Below are 20,997 nucleotides of genomic sequence, written 5' to 3' on the forward strand. Positions count from 1 at the left end.
GTCAGCGGTGCGATGGAAACAGGCATATCCGTCCTGGTGCTGACATCACACACCCTCCCCTGTAACACTCGGGTACGCCTGCGTTTCCCCAGACAGAACTAGTGGTTTCCTAGGCACACCTGCGTTTCCCCGGACACTCCCAGCGGTTTCCTAGGCACACCTGCATTTCCTTGGACATTCCCAGTGGTTTCTAGGCACACCTGCGTTTTCCCGGACACTCCCAGCTGTTTCCTAGGCACGCCTGCGTTTTCCCGGACACTCCCAGCGGTTTCCTAGGCACACCTGCGTTTCCCCGGACATTCCCAGTGGTTTCCTAGGCACACCTGCGTTTCCCCGGACCCTCCCAGCGGTGTCCTAGGCACACCTGCATTTCCTTGGACATTCCCAGTGGTTTCCTAGGCAAGCCTGCATTTCCCCGGACACTCCCAGCGGTTTCCTAGGCACGTCTGCGTTTCCCCGGACACTCCCAGTGGTTTCCTAGGCACCCCTGCATTTCCCCAGACATTCCCAGTGGTTTCCTAGGCACACCTGCGTTTCCCCGGACACTCCCAGCGGTGTCCTACGCACACCTGCATTTCCTTGGACATTCCCAGTGGTTTCCTAGGCACACCTGCGTTTCCCCGGACACTCCCAGCGGTTTCCTAGGCACGCCTGAATTTCCTGGACACTCCCAGCGGTTTCCTAGGCACGCCTGCGTTTCCCCGGACATTCCCAGTGGTTTCCTAGGCACGCCTGCGTTTCCCAGGATACTCCCAGCGGTTTCCTAGGCACGCCTGCATTTCTTGGACACTCCCAGCAGTTTCCTAGGCATGCCTGCGTTTCCCCGGACATTCCCAGCGGTTTCCTAGGCACGCCTTCATTTCCTGGACACTCCCAGAGGTTTCCTAGGCACGCCTGCGTTTCCCCGGACACTCCCAGCGGCTTCCTATGCACGCCTGCATTTCCTGGACACTCCCAGCGGTTTCCTAGGCACACCTGCATTTCCTGGACACTCCCAGCGGTTTCCTAGGCACGCCTGGATTTCCCCAGACATTCCCAGCATTTCCTAGGCTCGCCTGCGTTTCCCCAGACACTCCCAGTGGTTTGCTAGGCACGCCTGCCTTTCCCCAGACACTCCCAGCGTTTACACTGTGCCCTGTGCTTCCTCATCTCTGCCCTCACCTATAAATGCCCCATCAGCGTGGCACACCCCTCATCCTTACACTGCCCCTTCCCTTTGCTTCCACATCTCTGTAATCACCTATACATACCCCATACACAGGATTCAGTATGGAATCCAGGCGGTCGGAATCCAGGCGGTCGGAATCCCAGCGTTCCAAATCCTGATGCTGGAAACCCGACCGCCAAAATCCAGACAAGTAGGGGACGTGGAGCGCCCCCCCCCCCCCCCCCTGGCGGGCTCGCTACGCTCGGCACGCTAATTTATTCTCCCTCTATGGGTGTCGTGGACACCCACGGAGGGAGAAAGTTTTGGGATTCCAGCGTCGGGATTCTGAACGCCGGGATTCCGACCGCCAGGAAATTGACTGCATCCCCATACACAGATGGTGGAACATTAAGATCCACGGGTGGTGTTCCACTGTCCGCAAGGGCTAAAAATGGATGTCTGCGTCTCAGGCCACATCATTCCCAGTACCTGTAATCCGGACTGCCAGCCTAATTCACTGCCGAACCCTCCGCAATAGGGGTGGTCAGTGTGCCCATGACTAATGGGTTTTATATGACGGAACAATGAATTCTAATCTTGTCTAGCCATGAACAAGTTAACGCACAAGTGTATCTGACAAGTCTATTTACGCTTTGATGCATGACATCCAATAGACTGTAATGGCACAGCAAATGAGAGCGAAAGACACATTTATATCTCACTTGTTGCTACATAAGTACTAAGTAATAGATATTTCAGAACTTTGAATGAATTATCCGCGCGGCGCAAGATTTATGGAGAAAACCCAGGGATTCAAGAGATTGTTTTAAGCAGATTTGTCACCCTGACAGCTGCGCAACAAACAGCGGCAGATCCGCCATCGACAGATAAATCATAAATACAGGCGTCTTAAGAGACTGCGCTGTGATGGGAAGACGCTGACGGAACCAGCTCCAGGCTTCACGTTCAATTATGCAAAATAAAAAACAAACCTCATAATGCTTCATCAAAGATGCATAAAACTGTCAGAGCCAAATAAATCATCCCAATTAACTCGCCTTAGATTGGGACTGCATTTATTAATTTAATCAGCCGCGATTCGCTGAGAGGCTTCGAGGTGACAAATTGCTAAGCTGGGGACACGGTACGACAGGTTAACCCCTTTAGTGCTGCCATAGGGCTATTTCACACGCTCCCGCTCCTGCCGGGCGGCGAAACCCCGCACGGCCAAATTCGGTGCTGCACACAGTAGTTGTTAATGGACAGGGATCCGGCCGCTCGGTTGCAGCCGGATCCCACCACTGGAAGGGATGGCTGCCGGGCTGTGGCCATCCCCACCATTGTAAACTGCTGTGTATGGCACGGCTTCCTGGGCGTGCGGGGTTTTGCTGCCCGGCAGGAGCCGGTGCATGTGAAATAGCCCTTAGTGGTCCTGACGGAACCGTTTCAGGCTGGTCTAGGCAATGGACCATTGCTAAGAACGCCATAAGAGGCTCAGTGATTAAGTGCTCTGTAATCTCTGTGCACCCAACTGGCCTGTGCTCCATGACCATATGGAGTTCTATTGAAGATAGGATGTTGGGACAATAGAGGATTCCATCGTACCGTCAGTAGCCGCCTGTTACTGACTCCACCCACTGTGCAGACGGTTGGTAAATCATCGCCGTCACGAAGCTCCTTCAAGCGGCAAATGGAACTGCTTTTACTGCGTATGCATAGACACGCTGTGGACACACCTCCTGATTGGTGTTAGCCAATCCCCACTGGTTCCTTACCTGTACCAGGCCCTGCATGGTAACTGGCAGAGGGTGGAGCTTGGAAACGCCGGGCTCAGTCCAGGACAGATGGAAAACAATTACATTTTGCGGAATTCTGCTGGTTGCAGGATATGGATGCACTCATTGTGAAGGCAAGATGTTTATTGCTCAAAAAGTCTTAAAAAAGTAAAATGCTAAAGGTGCTAAGGACCGTTCACAGCATACAAGATGTTACAGCAGCCTGCTCCTCTCACAGCCAGGTCCTGTCCCTACACACGCGGTCCTCTTCCTATACACGCGGTCCTCTCCCTACACACGCGGTCCTCTCCCTACACACGCGGTCCTCTTGCTACACACGCGGTCCTCTCCCTACACACGCGGTCCTCTCCCTACACACACGGTCCTCTCCCTACACTTCCCTACACACGCGGTCCTCTCCCTACAAACGTGGTCCTTTTCCTATACACGCGGCCTTATTCTTACACATGCGGTGTTGTTCCTACACACACAGTGCTGTTCCCACACACACACACACACACACACACACACACACACACACAGGGTCCTGTACCTACACACACAGCCCTGTGCCTCTACACACGGTCCTGTTCACACACACACATTCCTGGTTTTATCATGTTCCTACACACGGGGCCAAAGGGGGTAATTCTACCCCGGTTCCTCAATCATGCTATGTAATAACACTCAACACATAGTGGGATCCCAACGGTGCTGTTTAGAATGGACAGTTCTCAATGTCATGTGTTCTGTATGGACCTCTCTTATGTGACCACATTGACCTTGATTCTGGTCCCTATATTCCTATAAAGGTATTTTTGGTACTTGTTTCCTAGCACGGCCACAATCGCATTGATCTTGTGCCCTTAATAGTGGTATGCGATGGCCCCCGACGCGATGGACCCGATTTTCCCATTGAAATGCATTGAAAAGTTAAAAAATCGCGTCGGTCGCGTCGCATGCGGCTAAATAAGCATTAAATGGTCCCGACGCGATGCCCCCGATTCCCCATAGGGAACAATGTTAAATGGCTCAATTTACCCAAATCAACAGGGAACAATGTTAAATGGTCCATAAACCCCCCAAAACACCCCTGAACAGTGAAATGGCCCCCCAAAATTAGTTAACGCCACCCCACGATCAACGTGAACCCGAAGCGTGGCGAGCGCAGCGGTACGCGTCCTCCGACCTTTTCATACCCCCACTATCCACGTCGCCGTGGAGTTGAGAATAGAATAGTGTGGCGAGCGCAGCGAGCCCCGCAAGGGGACGCGGATACCTTCACAGGTAAACGCGTCCCCTCGCGGGCTTCACAGGTGTCCGCGTCGCCACGGACACCTGTGAAGCCCGCGAGGGGACGTGTATAACTGTGAAGGTATCCGCGTCCCCTCGCGGGGCTCGCTGCGCTCGCCACGCTTCGGGCTCGGTGGCTCGCTGCGCTCGCCACACTATTCTATTCTCAACTCCACGCGGATAGTGGGGGTATGAAAAGGTCGGAGGACGCGTACCGCTGCGCTCGCCACGCTTCGGGTTCACGTTGATCGTGGGGTGGCGTTACCTAATTTTGGGGGGCCATTTCACTGTTCTGGGGTGTTTTGGGGGGTTTCTGGACCATTTAACATTCTTCCCTGTTCATTTGGGTAAATTGAGGCATTTAACATTGTTCCCTATGGGAAATCGGGGGCATCGCGTCGGGACCATCGCATGCGATTTTTTAGCACGCATGTGATGCGACCGATCAGATTTTTTTACCTGCGATGCCCCCGATTAGAATCGGTGTGGCCGTGCTAGGAAACAAGTACCGTATTTTTATATTTATATATCTCTCCACCTCCTAAGAATCCTTAAAGGTTAGTACTGACCTTAAGATCAATCTCTATTTGTATGTAAAGGAATCTTTATACTTATCTGTTGCCACACATCACAAATGGTAAATCTGGATCAATGTACTGACCTGGGAAACAATCCCTGTGTTCACATAAGGGTATCTTGAATGCTTATTCGACTAGAGTAACAGACATCTCCAATCCTCCGTTAAAAAAAGGGGGGTTTATTGACTGATTTCCATAAAATTAAAAACACATAGATACTTTAAAACAAATGGACGGTTTTTACAAGTAGGAACAGTGAACTACTGCACAGCATGTTTTCCTCTCACCTGGACTGAGCTGAAGACATAAGTAGCAGACCCCGTTGGAAAAGTTGACAAGTGCACTGGATCCTCCTGTGGTATATCCGTCCTAGCACCGAGCAGCAAACACCAATGCGTTTCGCACAGGTTATGTCCTTCCTCAGGGTGTGTGTATGACTCTCCTCTGTACCTCATATTTATACCCCAATCCCTGGTATGTGGTACCAGCCACATGAAAATCCAGGTGTGGAGCAAACATTGGCAAATAGCCTAAAATCCATTACAACACTTTCCTAGAAATCATTACATATACATACAAGTAAACATGATCAGACACTTAGACAAATACATACATAAAGTAAATTAAATCAATATTAATGATGAAGTCCCATATGGCCACATAACTCCGTTTCAGGCATAGCAAATATCCCGGCTAATCCCCGTTATACCGGAAGCAGAAGTGCGTCCACAGCGGTAACTTCCACTCATTTGGAATGCAGATGCGTTCCACCACATGCTGTATGCGTTCCACTGCAGCATCAGCAGACTTCTATATGATTTTCCAGATCCTCAGGGGGAAATTTACTAAAGGAAATTTGTAAAAAATAGGTGTATTTGTATCCAGAAATACACTTATTTTTGACATTTACTATCCCGAAAATACGGCAATTCGTATTCGTATTGATAGCACATCAATACGACTACAAATTGCCGTATTTTCGGGATAGTAAATGTAAAAAATAAGTGTATTTCTGGATACAAATACACCTATTTTTTTACAAATTTCCTTTAGTAAATTTCCCCCGTGTCAAGCGGCGCTCATTAAGTAGATGGAATGCCATAACTATTTGTTTGAGGACTTGATAATTTTTTGCCACAATATATAATTATTCATATCCACGATATATACAAATAACAGAAATAAAACATATTAACATAACATCAAAATAATCTATAACTATAAAGAAATATTGCTAAAATTAATTCATAAAAAAACATTTAATTTCGAAGTCAGCGGTTAAGGGGGGTATGCAATCTGAGATCATAGCTGTCGATCCCCGCTGACAGCTGTGATCCTGGCCTGTTTGCGGGCAGATCGACCGCATAATGACAGACATGATTCCATGTCCCGCCTGCCGATGTGCTCAATGGGGGCGTGGCCGTGAAAACAGGCGTGGATTGTCGATCTGCAGCCCGAATAACGACAATCCATGGCCGTTATCGGTAGAACGGGCCCAACAGATTCTGAAGCCAGGCCCATTCTGCCGTGATCCCGCATCAATGCTGCCCTTAATGACAGCATTGAATAGGGAGCCACCGCTATTTCCCACGCTGGAAATAGCGGCGGCACATTGCATATCCCCTAAACCTCTTGGGGACAAAGTTTTAAGCTCATAAATTATAGGCATCTCCGTGCTTACCAAATGTTCACCTCTCTCCTTTGTCCTCCAATGAGGTTGAACCACCTTAATGCCTACAAATGACAACAGATGTTTAACATCCATACAATGCTTTTCTTTAAAATGCATGCCACATTTTAAGTGTCCAAGCCTTTTTTTTTTTATATTACGGATATGCTCCGATAAACGTGCTTTTAACATACGGGAGGTTTTGCCAATGTACTGTTGGCCACAACTGCACTCTAATAGATACAATATTTTGTTCCACAGGTAATAAAACAATCAATGTCATAAATTCTTCCCGTTTGGGTTGATTTATATTGTGTCATTTTGGACTCTTTATTCTTAAAAGATTTACACAAGATTTACACAAAAGCCTTTAGATTTACTATAATTGGGTGGAACTGGTATATTAATGGCACTGGCCACAATTTGGTCCTTAAGGTTCTTAGCTTTCCTATATATGAACCGAGGGGTCTCCTTAATATATTCCCTAAGGGTTGTGATCACCCGTTAGGACACCCCAGTTTTTTCTTATGATTTTTTTTCTATTTGTTCGTGTTTACTATTGGTTTTAGTGATAAACGGGACTCCAATGTCACTCTTTCCCTGTGGAATTTTGTCCATCTTACCCAATATCATTTTCCTATCTGTAGATCTGCCATTTAATCTAGCGGTTTCAATTGATTCATTATCCTACCCCTTGCATTTAAATTGTGGTATGCTTTTGAGCCAATTTGAGTGGTGATTACTGGTTGCATCTATATATGAGTTGCAATCCGCAACCTTCACAAAATTATTAGTTTTCAGGCAGTTACCATCAACATTCTCTGTTAGAACAAAAAAATCCACTGATTCACTACTAATTTGGAAAGTGAGTTTAATATTATATTCATTATTAAGATGCTCATAGAACTTTTACAGGGATAGATCATCTCCCTTCCATATAAACCAAATGTCGTCTATATGCCTACGCCAGGACACTAGACTTGCGGCAAACTGATGCCCTTCCCATACCAAATGGTCCTCCAACCATGCCATGAAGAGGTTGGCATAGCTGGGCGCAAGTCTAGTGCCCATAGCTGTTCCTGTGAGTTGCAAATTCAATTAATCATTATACTTATAATACAGAATTATTAATTAATATACAGAATTCTATACCTTCCAACATGAAATCTTTTTAATTTTTGACAGATTTTCTTTATCCAGCACATGATCAATAAGTGTATACAGTGATGTGACATCACACGTTACTAATTTATATTCAGGATGCCATTCAATCACATCAATCTCTTTGAGCACAGCAATGGTATCCTTAAGGTAAGACCGTGTATTGTGAGCTAGTGGTTGGAGACGCACATCTATAAAGTGTGACCAATTAGATAAACCGAGTTAGAACCCGCTACAATCGAGCACCCTGGAGGGTTTTCCTTACATTTGTGTATTTTGGGTAGTATATATACTACCAATATAACGGGAGACTCGATTTTTGTGTAGTCAACATCCCATTTAGAAATAACTCCTATATTTTTGTTGTCCTTTAAAGTTTTTAACTGGTTTTAGTTCCAATTTGTCCAAATCTTCTTGAACCAATGTTCGAAAGTGTCAACATAGCATCCCTTCTTGAGGGCAGGATAACATTTTTGATTTCTTTCGAAAAACTGAATATGTTTCTTCTTCAGGTATTTCCAATGTTTGTTTATTTGTTTCCCCCCAAAAAGCTCTTAAGGGCTAACTTCCAGACACATTTTTGCTAATCCACAAAAACGGCTGGTTGTGTAGCCTGTAAGGTTGTGTTGTCTGTATACTATGTGTGGCTGGTTGTGTAGCCTGTAAGGTTGTGTTGTCTGTATACTATGTGTGGCTGGTTGTGTAGCCTGTAAGGTTGTGTTGTCTGTATACTATGTGTGGCTGGTTTTGTAGCCTGTAAGGTTGTGTTGTCTGTATACTATGTGTGGCTGGTTGTGTAGCCTGCACGGTTGTGTTGCTTAGTTCATACTTTATTGTTCTATAAAACACGATAACACTGATAGTGTAAATGTTACTGGTTCCCAATGCCGCGCTATCTCTGCTTTATGGCCAACATTATATTCTGCTTAATTACCTTCACTTTTGACACCTTTTTACACTTAATTATACCTTTAACAGGCAAAGCCTTAATCTCTGGCTGTTCCCTAGAACATTGTCCCATAAACACATTTTCTACTAAAGGGATTAATTCATAGACGTGTCCGGCCTGCAGATCACTATTGTACATCTCACTGTGCACCACGGGAATAACTCATAGACGTGTCCGGCCTGCAGATCACTATCGTACATCTCACTGCGCACCACAGGAATAACTCGTAGACGTGTACAGCCTGCAGATCACTATCGTACATCTCACTGCGCACCACAGGAATAACTCGTAGACGTGTACAGCCTGCAGATCACTATCGTACATCTCACTGCGCACCACGGGATTAACTCATAGGCGTGTATGGCCTGCAGATCACTATCGCACATCTCACTGTGCACCACGGTAATAACTCACAGATGTGTACAGCCTGCAGATCACTATCGTACATCTCACTATACACCACGGGAATAACTCATAGGCGTGTCCGGCCTGCAGATCACTATCGTACATCTCACTGTGCACTATGGAATTAATTCATAGACGTGTACAGCCTGCAGATCACTATCGTACATCTCACTGCGCACCACAGGAATAACTCATAGACGTGTCCAGCCTGCACATCTCTATCACACATCTCACTATACACCACGGGAATAACTCATAGACGTGTCCGGCCTGCAGATCACTATCACACATCTCACTATACACCACAGGAATAACTCGTAGACGTGTACAGCCTGCAGATCACTATCGTACATCTCACTGTGCAACAAGGGAATAACTCACAGATGTGTCCGGCCTGCAGATCACTATCGTACATCTCACTGTGCACTATGGGATTAACTCATAGATGTGTCCGGCCTGCAGATCACTATCGTACATCTCACTATACACCACAGGAATAACTCGTAGACGTGTACAGCCTGCAGATCACTATCGTACATCTCACTGTGCACCATGGGAATAACTCATAGACGTGTCCGGCCTGCAGATCACTATCGTACATCTCACTGTGCAACAAGGGAATAACTCACAGATGTGTCCGGCATGCAGATCACTATCGTACATCTCACTGTGCACTATGGGATTAACTCATAGATGTGTCCGGCCTGCAGATCACTATCGTACATCTCACTATACACCACAGGAATAACTCGTAGACGTGTACAGCCTGCAGATCACTATCGTACATCTCACTGTGCACCATGGGAATAACTCATAGACGTGTCCGGCCTGCAGATCACTATCGTACATCTCACTGTGCAACAAGGGAATAACTCACAGATGTGTCCGGCATGCAGATCACTATATTATCACAATATTCTGAATGTCGTGTAGTGAAAAGTGGGCATGTCGGTGAAAACGGCCGTGGATTGTCGAGAACCAGCCATGAATTTGACAATCCATGGCCGTTCCCGACAAAACAGATCCGACTTGTTTACTCCGTGGCCGGTGGCTACATGGTTGTTATAAGGGGTTTCTTGCTCTTTGCCATGAGGTTACATACTCCTTGGCGGGTGGTTACATGCTTGTTGCTGATTGCTAGGGGTTACATGCTCGTTGCCAGGGTGTACTGCTGAAAGCGCGCCAGTGCTCCCAGAATCTGGCACTTCCAGCTAGTGCTGCATGCGCTGCTTCTCCAGTAGGACCTCTAGCATCTGTCTCCTCCAAGGCGGCCATTTTTGGAGGACCGCTTTCAGCAGATTACATAGATGGACTGCATGGAATCTGCAGAGACTGCGCTACCTGTTGGTGCGGGTCTCCCCCCACCACTTTGGCTGCAGGGATGTTGTTATCCTCACTATATGGGGGTTTATATACATGGGTGTGTTTTCACCATTTGTGTCCAATCACAAACAGTCGTCATTAGCAAATAGCAATGTTCCGCTTGCACCAGGGTCAGAGCACATGCAATGAGGGGCTCATTCCGAGATGCACGCAGTAAGCACAGAAAGAAGCAGCGACTGTACTGCCGCAGGAGGCGCCTTCTGTTGATAGTGCTGTACAATGCTGTATGTAAGCCCTGATAGGGCCCCTGATAGCTGCACTTTACTGCCCTATGAAAGTCACATTACTGCCCAGTAAACACTGTGGAATGCGTGGGATCCCTGACCTGGACTCTGCATGTTTGCACTGTCACTGTTTCAGCACAGCATGGGCTTGGTGGCTGCTATTTTATGGCCAGATTACTTCTCTGTCATTGTGCTGATCTGCTGTGTCATACAATTCTAACTGCGCTATTTACTGACTCAGTGACAAAGGTCAGTCCTCATCCTGCCGGTCCCATGCAGCGGGAAACCCTCCCTGGCCCACTCACACTCACAGCTGGGACCTTTGCAGGGGGGCAAAGAAAGCAGGGGGTGTCAGGGGCAAAGGCAAGTTTCCTAGCGAGGGGATTTCCGCAGTGGCCCACTCTACGGAAGTTTGAAGCAAGTATGGGAGTCTGGGGGAGCAGTAAGTTTTTTTTTTTTTTTTTTAACGTGTTTATTTTACTTTTTCAGTAACATATACAAACATGGCACTACACAAACCACGGATATAGACAAATGACAATAAAAAATAGAAATCATATACATTCATAAACAGTCACAGCATTTTAGCCTCCGTAGATATTCAAACATAGCTTTACATTCGGCCTCCTATAGTCTTTATACAACAAAACATGATTACCCTTTCCAAGTTATTCACCGGGTCACAGTTCCCTATCTCTCACCATGTCTCCTCAACGTCCTCCTTTCCCATTTCAATTCTCTTTCCCCTCTCTCTCCTGCCTCCTGCTATCCCGTCATTTACTTGTCTTGGAGTATCCTGGGGTGTTGATTCCCTTATATCGCCCTTTCCTGACTCCGTTGCCTTCCTCTTATCCCCTCTGCCCCCTCCTATGATTCTCCCACCTCTTTTGGAAGCTGCCTCCAACTTTTATAGGGCAGAAGGCATGCCAGAGAGAAGGGTGGGGACGAGGGAGGGAAGGGGAAAGGGAGGGAGAAAAAAAGAGAGAACGAGAGAAAAAAAAAAAAAATTGTGTTTATATGAAATATATATTCCTCTTGTGCTCACGATAAAGAGGGTGTCTTGTGCTCCCCCATTACTGATTCCTCTCTATCCGATATGGGAGATCGTGTCTGGTGCCTATGTGCTACATCTTATGTGACGCCCTCCCCCCTGCTAATCATCCCTCCCCCCCCCCCCTCTATCTACCGGAATATATCCTAGTTACTTAACCTTTACATTCACTTATATCTATACCCCCCTTTACTGTGACTCAGTACTGGACCTGCATACTAAACCTGCGAGTCTTATTGCCTACTGGCTAAACATATTATACCTACCTTAGGGGCTCGTTTCCTAGCTGCAGTGCCCCTGATGTGACCGTGCACCATGTGTATATGTGTGCTTGTCAATACACTTTGTTTATAGTGGGGCGGTGCCTCAGATCTCTATACTGATCCGGGGATCCCCCCGTGTCCTTAGCCTACCCACGGCTGAACTAGCCGCCCAACCAACTAACGCAGTGAAAGAGAAAAAAAAAAAAAAAAAAAAAAAAAAGAACCCTCTGTTTCTCTCCCCTCCACCCCCCCCTCCCCTACCAATCCACCCCCTCCGTATTACTTGTTTTGTAATAACCTGACCTATTCCAGGGGCCCCAAATTCCCTGATACTTTACCGACGTACCTCTTGAGGCATGTAAGTATTTCTCATGTTCGTTAGTCTGATTTACCAGATTGACCCATTCTCCATGATGCGGAGCCAAAGGTGACATCCATCGTCTAGCTATTATCACCTTAGCGAGGGCCACTAGGTTTCTAACCAATTGCCTCATTTCCCCGTTCACTGCGACCTCCTTCCAGATCCCTAAGACCATATTTATTTTAATTAGTGCCGCTCTCGGAACCCCTAGTTGAGCAAGGGTTTCCTTTACCTCCCCCCAGAACCTACTAATATCCTTACAACTCCAGATTAGATGGTCAAACGTAGCCGGCCTACCCCTACATTTCGGACAGCCATCTGATGCAGACACCACGAATTTTTTCATTTTAACCGGGGTGATGTAGGTCCTGTGTAGAATATTAAATTGGACCTGTTGTGTCCGCATTAAGTTAGTGGAGTGCCGGGGACTTGCCACAGCCACCCTCCAACCAGACTCGTCCAGCTGAGGAATATCCTCAATCCATTTGGCCCGAAGGGCCCCCATCTCCTCTGATTGAGAAAAAGACTGAAGGTACTGGTACATCTTGGACATACGCTTCCCTTTGGGAAGTTGCTTAATAAAAATTTTACAAGGAGCCTCCTCCACAACCCAAGAGTCGCACCTCCCCCCCTGCATCATTGCACTTCTTATTTGTAGGTATCTAAAAAATAATTCCTTGGGTAGACCAAACTCTGATTGTAACTGGGAAAAGGATTTTATTATCCCGTCTTGGCACCATTGACCCACATTCGTGTTTCCGTAAATCCTCCAAACTGTCCCACCTAGTTGCTCTTTGAGTGCCCTCATTCCTGGCAGGGATAAGATAGGGGTATCCGGGTCCAAACCCACCATTTTCGTTAGGTTGCAGGTCCATCTCCATACCTTAACCGATTGGCTAATTAAAGGAGGTAGATCCCGACGGAGCTCTCTTACAAACAATCTTTGGAGAGGCGAGAAATCTGGATCCGCCTGCTCCACCAGCTTACGTAATTCATCAGTTGCTTCCTCTGGTTTAACCCATGCACAAATTTGTACCAGCTGCGCGGCCATATAGTACGATTTAAAATCCGGAAGGGCCAGCCCTCCCCTCTCCCTATCCCGACACAGAATTTCCATTCTAACTCTAGCCGCTTTGTCCCTCCAAATAAATGAGGAGACAATGCTCTTCATCTTCCTAAAAAATTCATCCTTGAAAAAGACTGGGGAATGTTGGGCAATGTACAAGAATTTGGGCAATATGGCCATCTTGACCAGGTTAACCCGGCCGATCTGTGAAATCTGGAGCCTTGCCCAACTTCTACACTTTAACTTAAGATCGTTGATAAACGGGATAAGATTGTCGGGGATATAATCCGCAGATTTTCTTGCAACCACTATTCCCAAGTACCGAAATTTCTCCACAGATTTTAACTGTACATCTAGCGCTGGGCTTATACCTAATTTTCCCCCTATCCTCATGTAGTTAGATTTGCCCCAGTTCATAGAGAGCCCCGAGAATCCCCCAACCCCACCCCCGCTCCCAATCCCCAGGGCTGTCCGTAGAACACACGCCAGAGGCTCCACCACCACCGCAAACAGCAGGGGAGATAGAGGACACCCCTGGCGCGTGCCTCTGGTGAGAGAGAAGGGGGGAGACGTAAACCCATTAATGGTCACTCTGGCTTTAGGGTCCCGATACAACAAAGAAATCCGTTTAATAAACTTTTCCCCAAACCCAAAAGCCCGCAGCACTTTCCACAAGAATGGCCATTCGACCGAGTCGAACGCCTTGTTCGCATCAAACGACGCGAGCAAGGCGTCCGACCCCCCCATTTCTATGCCCTGTAAATAAGTATACGCCCTTCTAAGATTAATCATGGTGGATTTCCCCACCATGAACCCAGTTTGATCAGGGTGAACCACCTGATGAATCACAGTCTGGAGTCTGGTTGCCAAAATCTTGGCATATATCTTGGCGTCTGCCGTTATTAAAGAAATGGGCCTATATGAATCTACCCGGTTTGGATTTTTACCACTTTTGGGAATCATTATTATGGCAGCCTCAGTCATTGACTGAGGGATGCTCTCCTCTACCTCCATATGCTGAAAAACTTTCAGCAACCGCGGGCCTAGATTGTTTATAAATTTCTGGTACACTTCCCCGGGAAGGCCATCCAGGCCGGGGGCTTTACCCCCTGGAAAGGAATTGACCGCCTCCTTCACCTCCTCTACTGTCAAGGGGGCCTCCAAAATCTCGCTTGAAGTGGGGAGCAAACTAGGAAGGTCCACCCGAGCCAGGTACTCATCGATTTCTTCATTGCTACGATTAAGTTTAGATCTATACACTTCTTCCAAATGTGTAGAAAAGAGCTCTGTGATCTCAGGGGTCTTTATCACCGATTGACCATTTTCCAACTTAATCATAGAAATGATATTAGGGGGGCTTTCCTGCTTCATTAGATGGGCCAGAAATTTCCCAGTACGATCAGAGTTTGCATACCACTTATGTGCCCCAAACCCCAACCTCCGACACGTCACCTCTTGGAGATACTCTACCCACTCTTTCTGGGCAGTCTGCCACGCAGACCTATCTAGGTCTGTCTTGTTTACCAGAAAGGCATTCTCCAAGTCAATCATTTTTGTTTCTAATTCCTTTACCTTTTTGCGATTTGAGGTCTTCAAAAACGCTATCCTCTTAATAACCACCCCTCTCAGATAGGCCTTAAAGGCATCCCAAACACAATTATTTGAGGCGGACCCTTCATTGCCCTCAAAATACTCTTCTATCATGGCTTCCATCCCCTCCTGTTCTCCAATTTGCTCAAGCCAGAATGCCTGTAGTTTCCAGTATCTAAACCCTATTGGGGTATCTAAATCCAACTCTATTATAACCGGGGAGTGGTCAGAAATTCCTCGGGATTTGTAATCTATATGTCTGATCTTAGTGAGAGTTTTAACTGAGACAAGAATCAGGTCGATCCTGGAGAATGTTTTATGGGAGGAGGAATAACAGGAAAACTGCTGTAACTCGGGATTCCTCAGTCGCCAAGGATCCTTCCACCCAATTTCTTCTATAAACTCAAAGAACCCATTACCCTCTCTACAGATTTCCCTCTCTGACTTATTCCATCTATCCAAACGTGGCTGGAGGACCTTATTAAAATCCCCCAGACAAATTACCAGATTGTCCGGGAAGGAAGCAGCAAATTCCACCGCCAGTCTCACCACATCGTATGAAAAAGGCGGTGGTATATACACTGTCAAAATACAAAACCGCACATGATCAATAGCGCACTCCAGGAAAATAAATCTACCCCCCGGGTCAATCTTTACACTACCCACTTCAAATACCACGGTTTTTTTTATAAGAATCACAACCCCACGGGAAGAGGAGGAGAAAGGGGCTTGGAAAATATGACCAATCCAGGGACGTTTTAAGGAGCCCACCCGATCCTTCGTCAAGTGGGTCTCTTGCAAACAAATAATATCGGAGTCTTGGCTCCTGCACTGTTTCAACACAAGAGCTCTTTTGTGGTTCTAGGGGGTTGGTCTTGCGCTCCACTATTGGTACTGTGCTTCGTGGTGCAGCAGATTCTGGGTTCTTTCGCCTATTGAACCCTGGGGTAAGTATTGCAATGTTTTGTGAATTGCGCACTCACTGGTGATGTTGTGGACCTCTTGTTGATGTTTAGACAAATGTAAGGCAACACTGTTTGTAAATAAAATCGTATTTATTAATACTTAAAAGGTGCATACACTCTGATGGTGCGGGGTTAATGGGGATGGTGGGTGTCCCTGTTGTAATATTGTTACAGGGACCTTCCAAGCTGCAGATCTCACTTTGTGTCTTCTGCAGAATGGTGTGGGGTATTGCAGCTGTGCTGCAGGGTTTGATTCACTCAGCAGGATCCCGTGGTTTGGCAATGCACGGGGTCTTTTCTCTGCTGATGTGTGGAGCCTGGGTGGGGGGTTAAGAGGGTAAATTGCAGAGCAACCCAGGGTGTGGATGGGTAGCAGCAGGTCAGCAGGATCCCGTGGTTTGGCAATGCACGGGGTCTTTTCTCTGCTGATGTGTGGGAGCTAGGTGGGGGGTTAAGAGGGTAATTTGCAGGGCAAATCGGGGTGTGGATGGGTAGCAACAGTCCTTTGGTTTCAGCGGGAGTCTCTTGCAGGGAAAAGGAATGTCATTGAGGTCAAGGCAAGTGTATGGTGGTACCGGGGGCTGGCGTCCCTAACCCACCGGTGGTGCACCGTGCACTTACCCGATACCTGGGCTTGCTTCCTGCAGGGGATAGGAACCGCGTCTTCTCCTTAGGTGTTCACCGGCGTCCTCACTTCCTCGCGATCGCCGGCAGTGGATCCACACAGCTGTTCCGGTTACTCGCGGCACTTCCGGGTTCGGCTTTGCGGCGTCGCCCGGGGTGTCGTGGGTCCCGTTTGCTGTGTGTGCTCAACTCCTCCTGGAGGAGACTGGTGTGTGGGTGAGTGGATGCAGGACTTGGTGTCCTTAGGTCCAACGCGTTTCGGCACTTTTGTGCCTTTGTCAAGGATGCAGTATGATTCCAATGTTCCTGTATTTCTACCCGCCTTCCTGTAATGTCATTGGTTGGGGATTTGTTTGTGGGCGGGGTTGATATCTGTCAGCTGTTATGCTGCTGGTTTGTATAGTGACACGGCCGTGTCACTATACAAACCAGCAGCATAACAGCTGACAGATATCAACCCCGCCCACAAACAAATCCCCAACCAATGACATTACAGGAAGGCGGGTAGAAATACAGGAACATTGGAATCATACTGCATCCTTGACAAAGGCACAAAAGTGCCGAAACGCGTTGGACCTAAGGACACCAAGTCCTGCATCCACTCACCCACACACCAGTCTCCTCCAGGAGGAGTTGAGCACACACAGCAAACGGGACCCACGACACCCCGGGCGACGCCGCAAAGCCGAACCCGGAAGTGCCGCGAGTAACCGGAACAGCTGTGTGGATCCACTGCCGGCGATCGCGAGGAAGTGAGGACGCCGGTGAACACCTAAGGAGAAGACGCGGTTCCTATCCCCTGCAGGAAGCAAGCCCAGGTATCGGGTAAGTGCACGGTGCACCACCGGTGGGTTAGGGACGCCAGCCCCCGGTACCACCATACACTTGCCTTGACCTCAATGACATTCCTTTTCCCTGCAAGAGACTCCCGCTGAAACCAAAGGACTGTTGCTACCCATCCACACCCCGATTTGCCCTGCAAATTACCCTCTTAACCCCCCACCTAGCTCCCACACATCAGCAGAGAAAAGACCCCGTGCATTGCCAAACCACGGGATCCTGCTGACCTGCTGCTACCCATCCACACCCTGGGTTGCTCTGCAATTTACCCTCTTAACCCCCCACCCAGGCTCCACACATCAGCAGAGAAAAGACCCCGTGCATTGCCAAACCACGGGATCCTGCTGAGTGAATCAAACCCTGCAGCACAGCTGCAATACCCCACACCATTCTGCAGAAGACACAAAGTGAGATCTGCAGCTTGGAAGGTCCCTGTAACAATATTACAACAGGGACACCCACCATCCCCATTAACCCCGCACCATCAGAGTGTATGCACCTTTTAAGTATTAATAAATACGATTTTATTTACAAACAGTGTTGCCTTACATTTGTCTAAACATCAACAAGAGGTCCACAACATCACCAGTGAGTGCGCAATTCACAAAACATTGCAATACAAGAGCTCTTTTGACCCTACAATTCAGGCCTCTAACATTCCAGGTCAAGAATCTGACCATCTAACGAGAAAAAAATAACAGTAAACCACTTTTTACATTTATCCCGTACTCTCCGACTGGTACCCGAAACCCCTCTTGTCACCACCCGGCCGGCCTGGCCCCTTGGGCCCCAACTAAAGGAAGAATTTTTAAAGTTGCTGTGACTAAATGAAAACACAAAATAACGACATACACATACACAAACACACCCCCCCAGCCCCCCACCCCCTCCCTGTATACCCAACCCCCCTGGTATACCTAAATCCCTACCCCCCATCCAAACACAATCCCACTTCTTACACTAACGCATACACCCCAGAAGCAATTTACTAATGACCACCAAAGAAGCCCACCCCCCTCCCCCCCCGTACACCCCCACACCACCCCTCAAGGAATCAATTCATGGTGGCTGGAGAGAGAAAAACAAGAATTTACAAACACTGACGAAAAACCATCAGTACAAATAATAACTCTCTTCGAACCACCAGATTCCCTGTTATAATACCACAGGGACCGCCCCAACGGCAATTTCACCGAAGCTCAATTTTATGCAACATACTGCCTTAAACCCTTTAACAAAGGACCACATCTTCAAAACTGCCTGAGAGGTCAACAGAGATTTTTTCTCAGTAAGCACTTAAAAAGTAAAATAGAAAACAGCATGCAAAGGGGGAAGAGAAACATAGACACCTTATCATTTTGCCAGGACTTGCTTCCTTCCGGGATATGTGGCATCAAGCCACCTTGCCGCCTCCCCGGGAGTGAAGAAAAATTTCGTAGCCCCATCCGCCACTACTCTCAGTTTGGACGGATAGAGCATAGAATATTTCAATTCCAACTCCCTCAGGCGGATTTTTATTTCCCTAAATTTAGCCCGGTCCTTCTGGATCTCTAGAGGAAAGTCCGGGAAGGCAGCAATCCTGCTGCCGTTATAGACGAAGTCCACCTTGTCCCTGGCCAATCTTAGGACCAAGTCCCGATCCCTAAAATTTAAGAATTTCGCAATCAGAGTCCGGGGAGGCCCTCCTGGAGGGGGAGCCCGGCCAGGAACCCGATGAGCTCTCTCTATTGCGAACTGGGCTGAAAAGGCCTTGTCCCCAAATATCTGAAGCAACCAGTCTAACAGGAATTTTTCCGGGGCATCACCCTCAATCCTTTCTTCAAAGCCTATAAAACGAATATTATTCCGTCTCAGTCGACCTTCCATGTCCGACATTTTGTGCCGTATTTCAGTCATTTGACCACTCATATCCTTAACCTGAGACTGCAATGGGCCAACCAGGTCTTCGACCGCTGAGATTCTGGTCTCAGCCTCGGTTACCCTCTCTCGCAGTACTTGAGCATCGTTCCTGAGCAAGGAGATATCGGACTGCACTTTATTAATCTGTTCAAGCAAGCGGGTCTCACATGTATTGATCGCCTCGAGCACTTGTTGCAACGTAACCTCAGGCGACACAGGAGTTTTACTCTCTTTAGTAGGGGTAGAAAGAGGAGTACTGGACTGTGAACTATTTCCCGCCTGTGAACGGGCATATTTCTCCAACCTCGCTGCCGCTGCTGTCTGACCTGTTTTTCCCATAGTTACGGTCAAATCAGTCACCTGACGATATCTCCCACAGGCCGTGTATCCCCCCTGGTTTAAAGTTTTTGCACACTTGAGTACTAACACAGGATATAGTCCCAGGGTACAGGATGCCCGTGCCACCTGTTTACACAAACTGATAAACTGAGTTGATACTAAATGCAGCTCTTAATTAATTTTTTTTCCCCTTTCTCATAGGGTAATTTTGCCTCTGCAAGCAATTTACTATAAGCAGTAGGGACCACCTGCGGGCCTTTCTTTTTTCCTCAGCCTCCAGCCACGGCCTCCAGCAAACAACTCCGTCCACCAGCCTCGGTATATTCGAACCCGGCTCCCTGCCTCACACCCAGGGACCGGGGAGGGGGTCCGACAATCGAGACAAGTCTAATTTGAACCCAGCCTTGCCAGCTTTCCAAGCTGACACTGTGAAGCCTTCTATACGGCTATATACCAGAGTACCTCAGTATAGTGCTGGACGGTTCTCAGCTGCCCTTAGTTCCTCGCTGCCAGACCTTTCCTACAGGAAGTCTCTTATCGATGTAGATGGACGGCGTGTCGGCGGCTCTCACCCGCAGGCTCCCGGCATCTGAAGGCTGACTGAAGGCAGGCAGAGCAAGCTGTCCCCGGTCGCCGCGTCTCTCACCCGCAGGCGCCGGCGGGCAGCGCTCACTCCTGACGCTGTCACTGCTATCTCCGTCCGTCCACCGCAGCACACTCAAACAGGCAGAGTTTCAGACAGACATCCCAGGACCCCTCAGCACGCGTCACCTCGCGTCTCTGCGCCGGGCACCTTCTCTCACCAGGTGCCTCTGCGCTCTCTCCGCCTTACGACTTTCACGGGGCCTCAGGAACTCACTTTACCCAGGTAGCAGCAAGCGGCAAACGGCAATGTGGAGCTGGTTTTCACCCTGTGGCTGCTATCGTTGCAAGGGAGCAGTCACCATTCACGTGGTGTGGTGTACACGGGGGAGGACAGACGCACGCTCTCACTCACGTCCTGCCGTGATCACGCCCCCCGGGGGAGCAGTAAGTTAGAGCAACCGTGGATATTAATGCACACATTGGTCTGTTTATACACTGGAACCTGTATGGACTACAGTCCTAATATCTAACACCATACATGGTCTATAGTGTAGTACTGTACATTCTAAGCTCACATCCTCCCACCTCATGCTAAGGCTCCTGTCTCTTCTTCCTGGTAGCTGCTCTCTGGTTCAGTGCACTGAATCAGACACACTGCATGATGTGGCGGCAGCTCTAATAATCCTGTTATATACCATTGCTAATGTTGTTATAATTTGAATTATTTGCCAAGAGAAGGGGGGTTCTAGGCAACCTGAATCCCCCCACCAGTATGGACTACAGTCCTAATATCTAACACCACACATGGTCTATAGTGTAGAACTGTACAT

General features: G+C 48.0%; 1 long non-coding RNA gene across 1 annotated transcript in view; it reads left to right on the forward strand.

Moving 5' to 3' along the window:
* The first annotated feature begins 7,647 nt into the window (after window positions 1-7,647).
* The window catches only part of LOC146036509 (uncharacterized), a 105,289-nt gene continuing 91,939 nt past the window's right edge, over window positions 7,648-20,997 (forward strand). Inside the window, exon 1 of the long non-coding RNA XR_014460827.1 lies at window positions 7,648-7,773. This is a non-coding gene — a long non-coding RNA (uncharacterized LOC146036509). The remainder of the gene's footprint in view (window positions 7,774-20,997) is intronic.

This window comes from Crinia signifera, chromosome 9, assembly GCF_055691185.1.
Source record: "Crinia signifera chromosome 9, ASM5569118v1, whole genome shotgun sequence".
Lineage (NCBI taxonomy): Eukaryota > Metazoa > Chordata > Amphibia > Anura > Myobatrachidae > Crinia > Crinia signifera.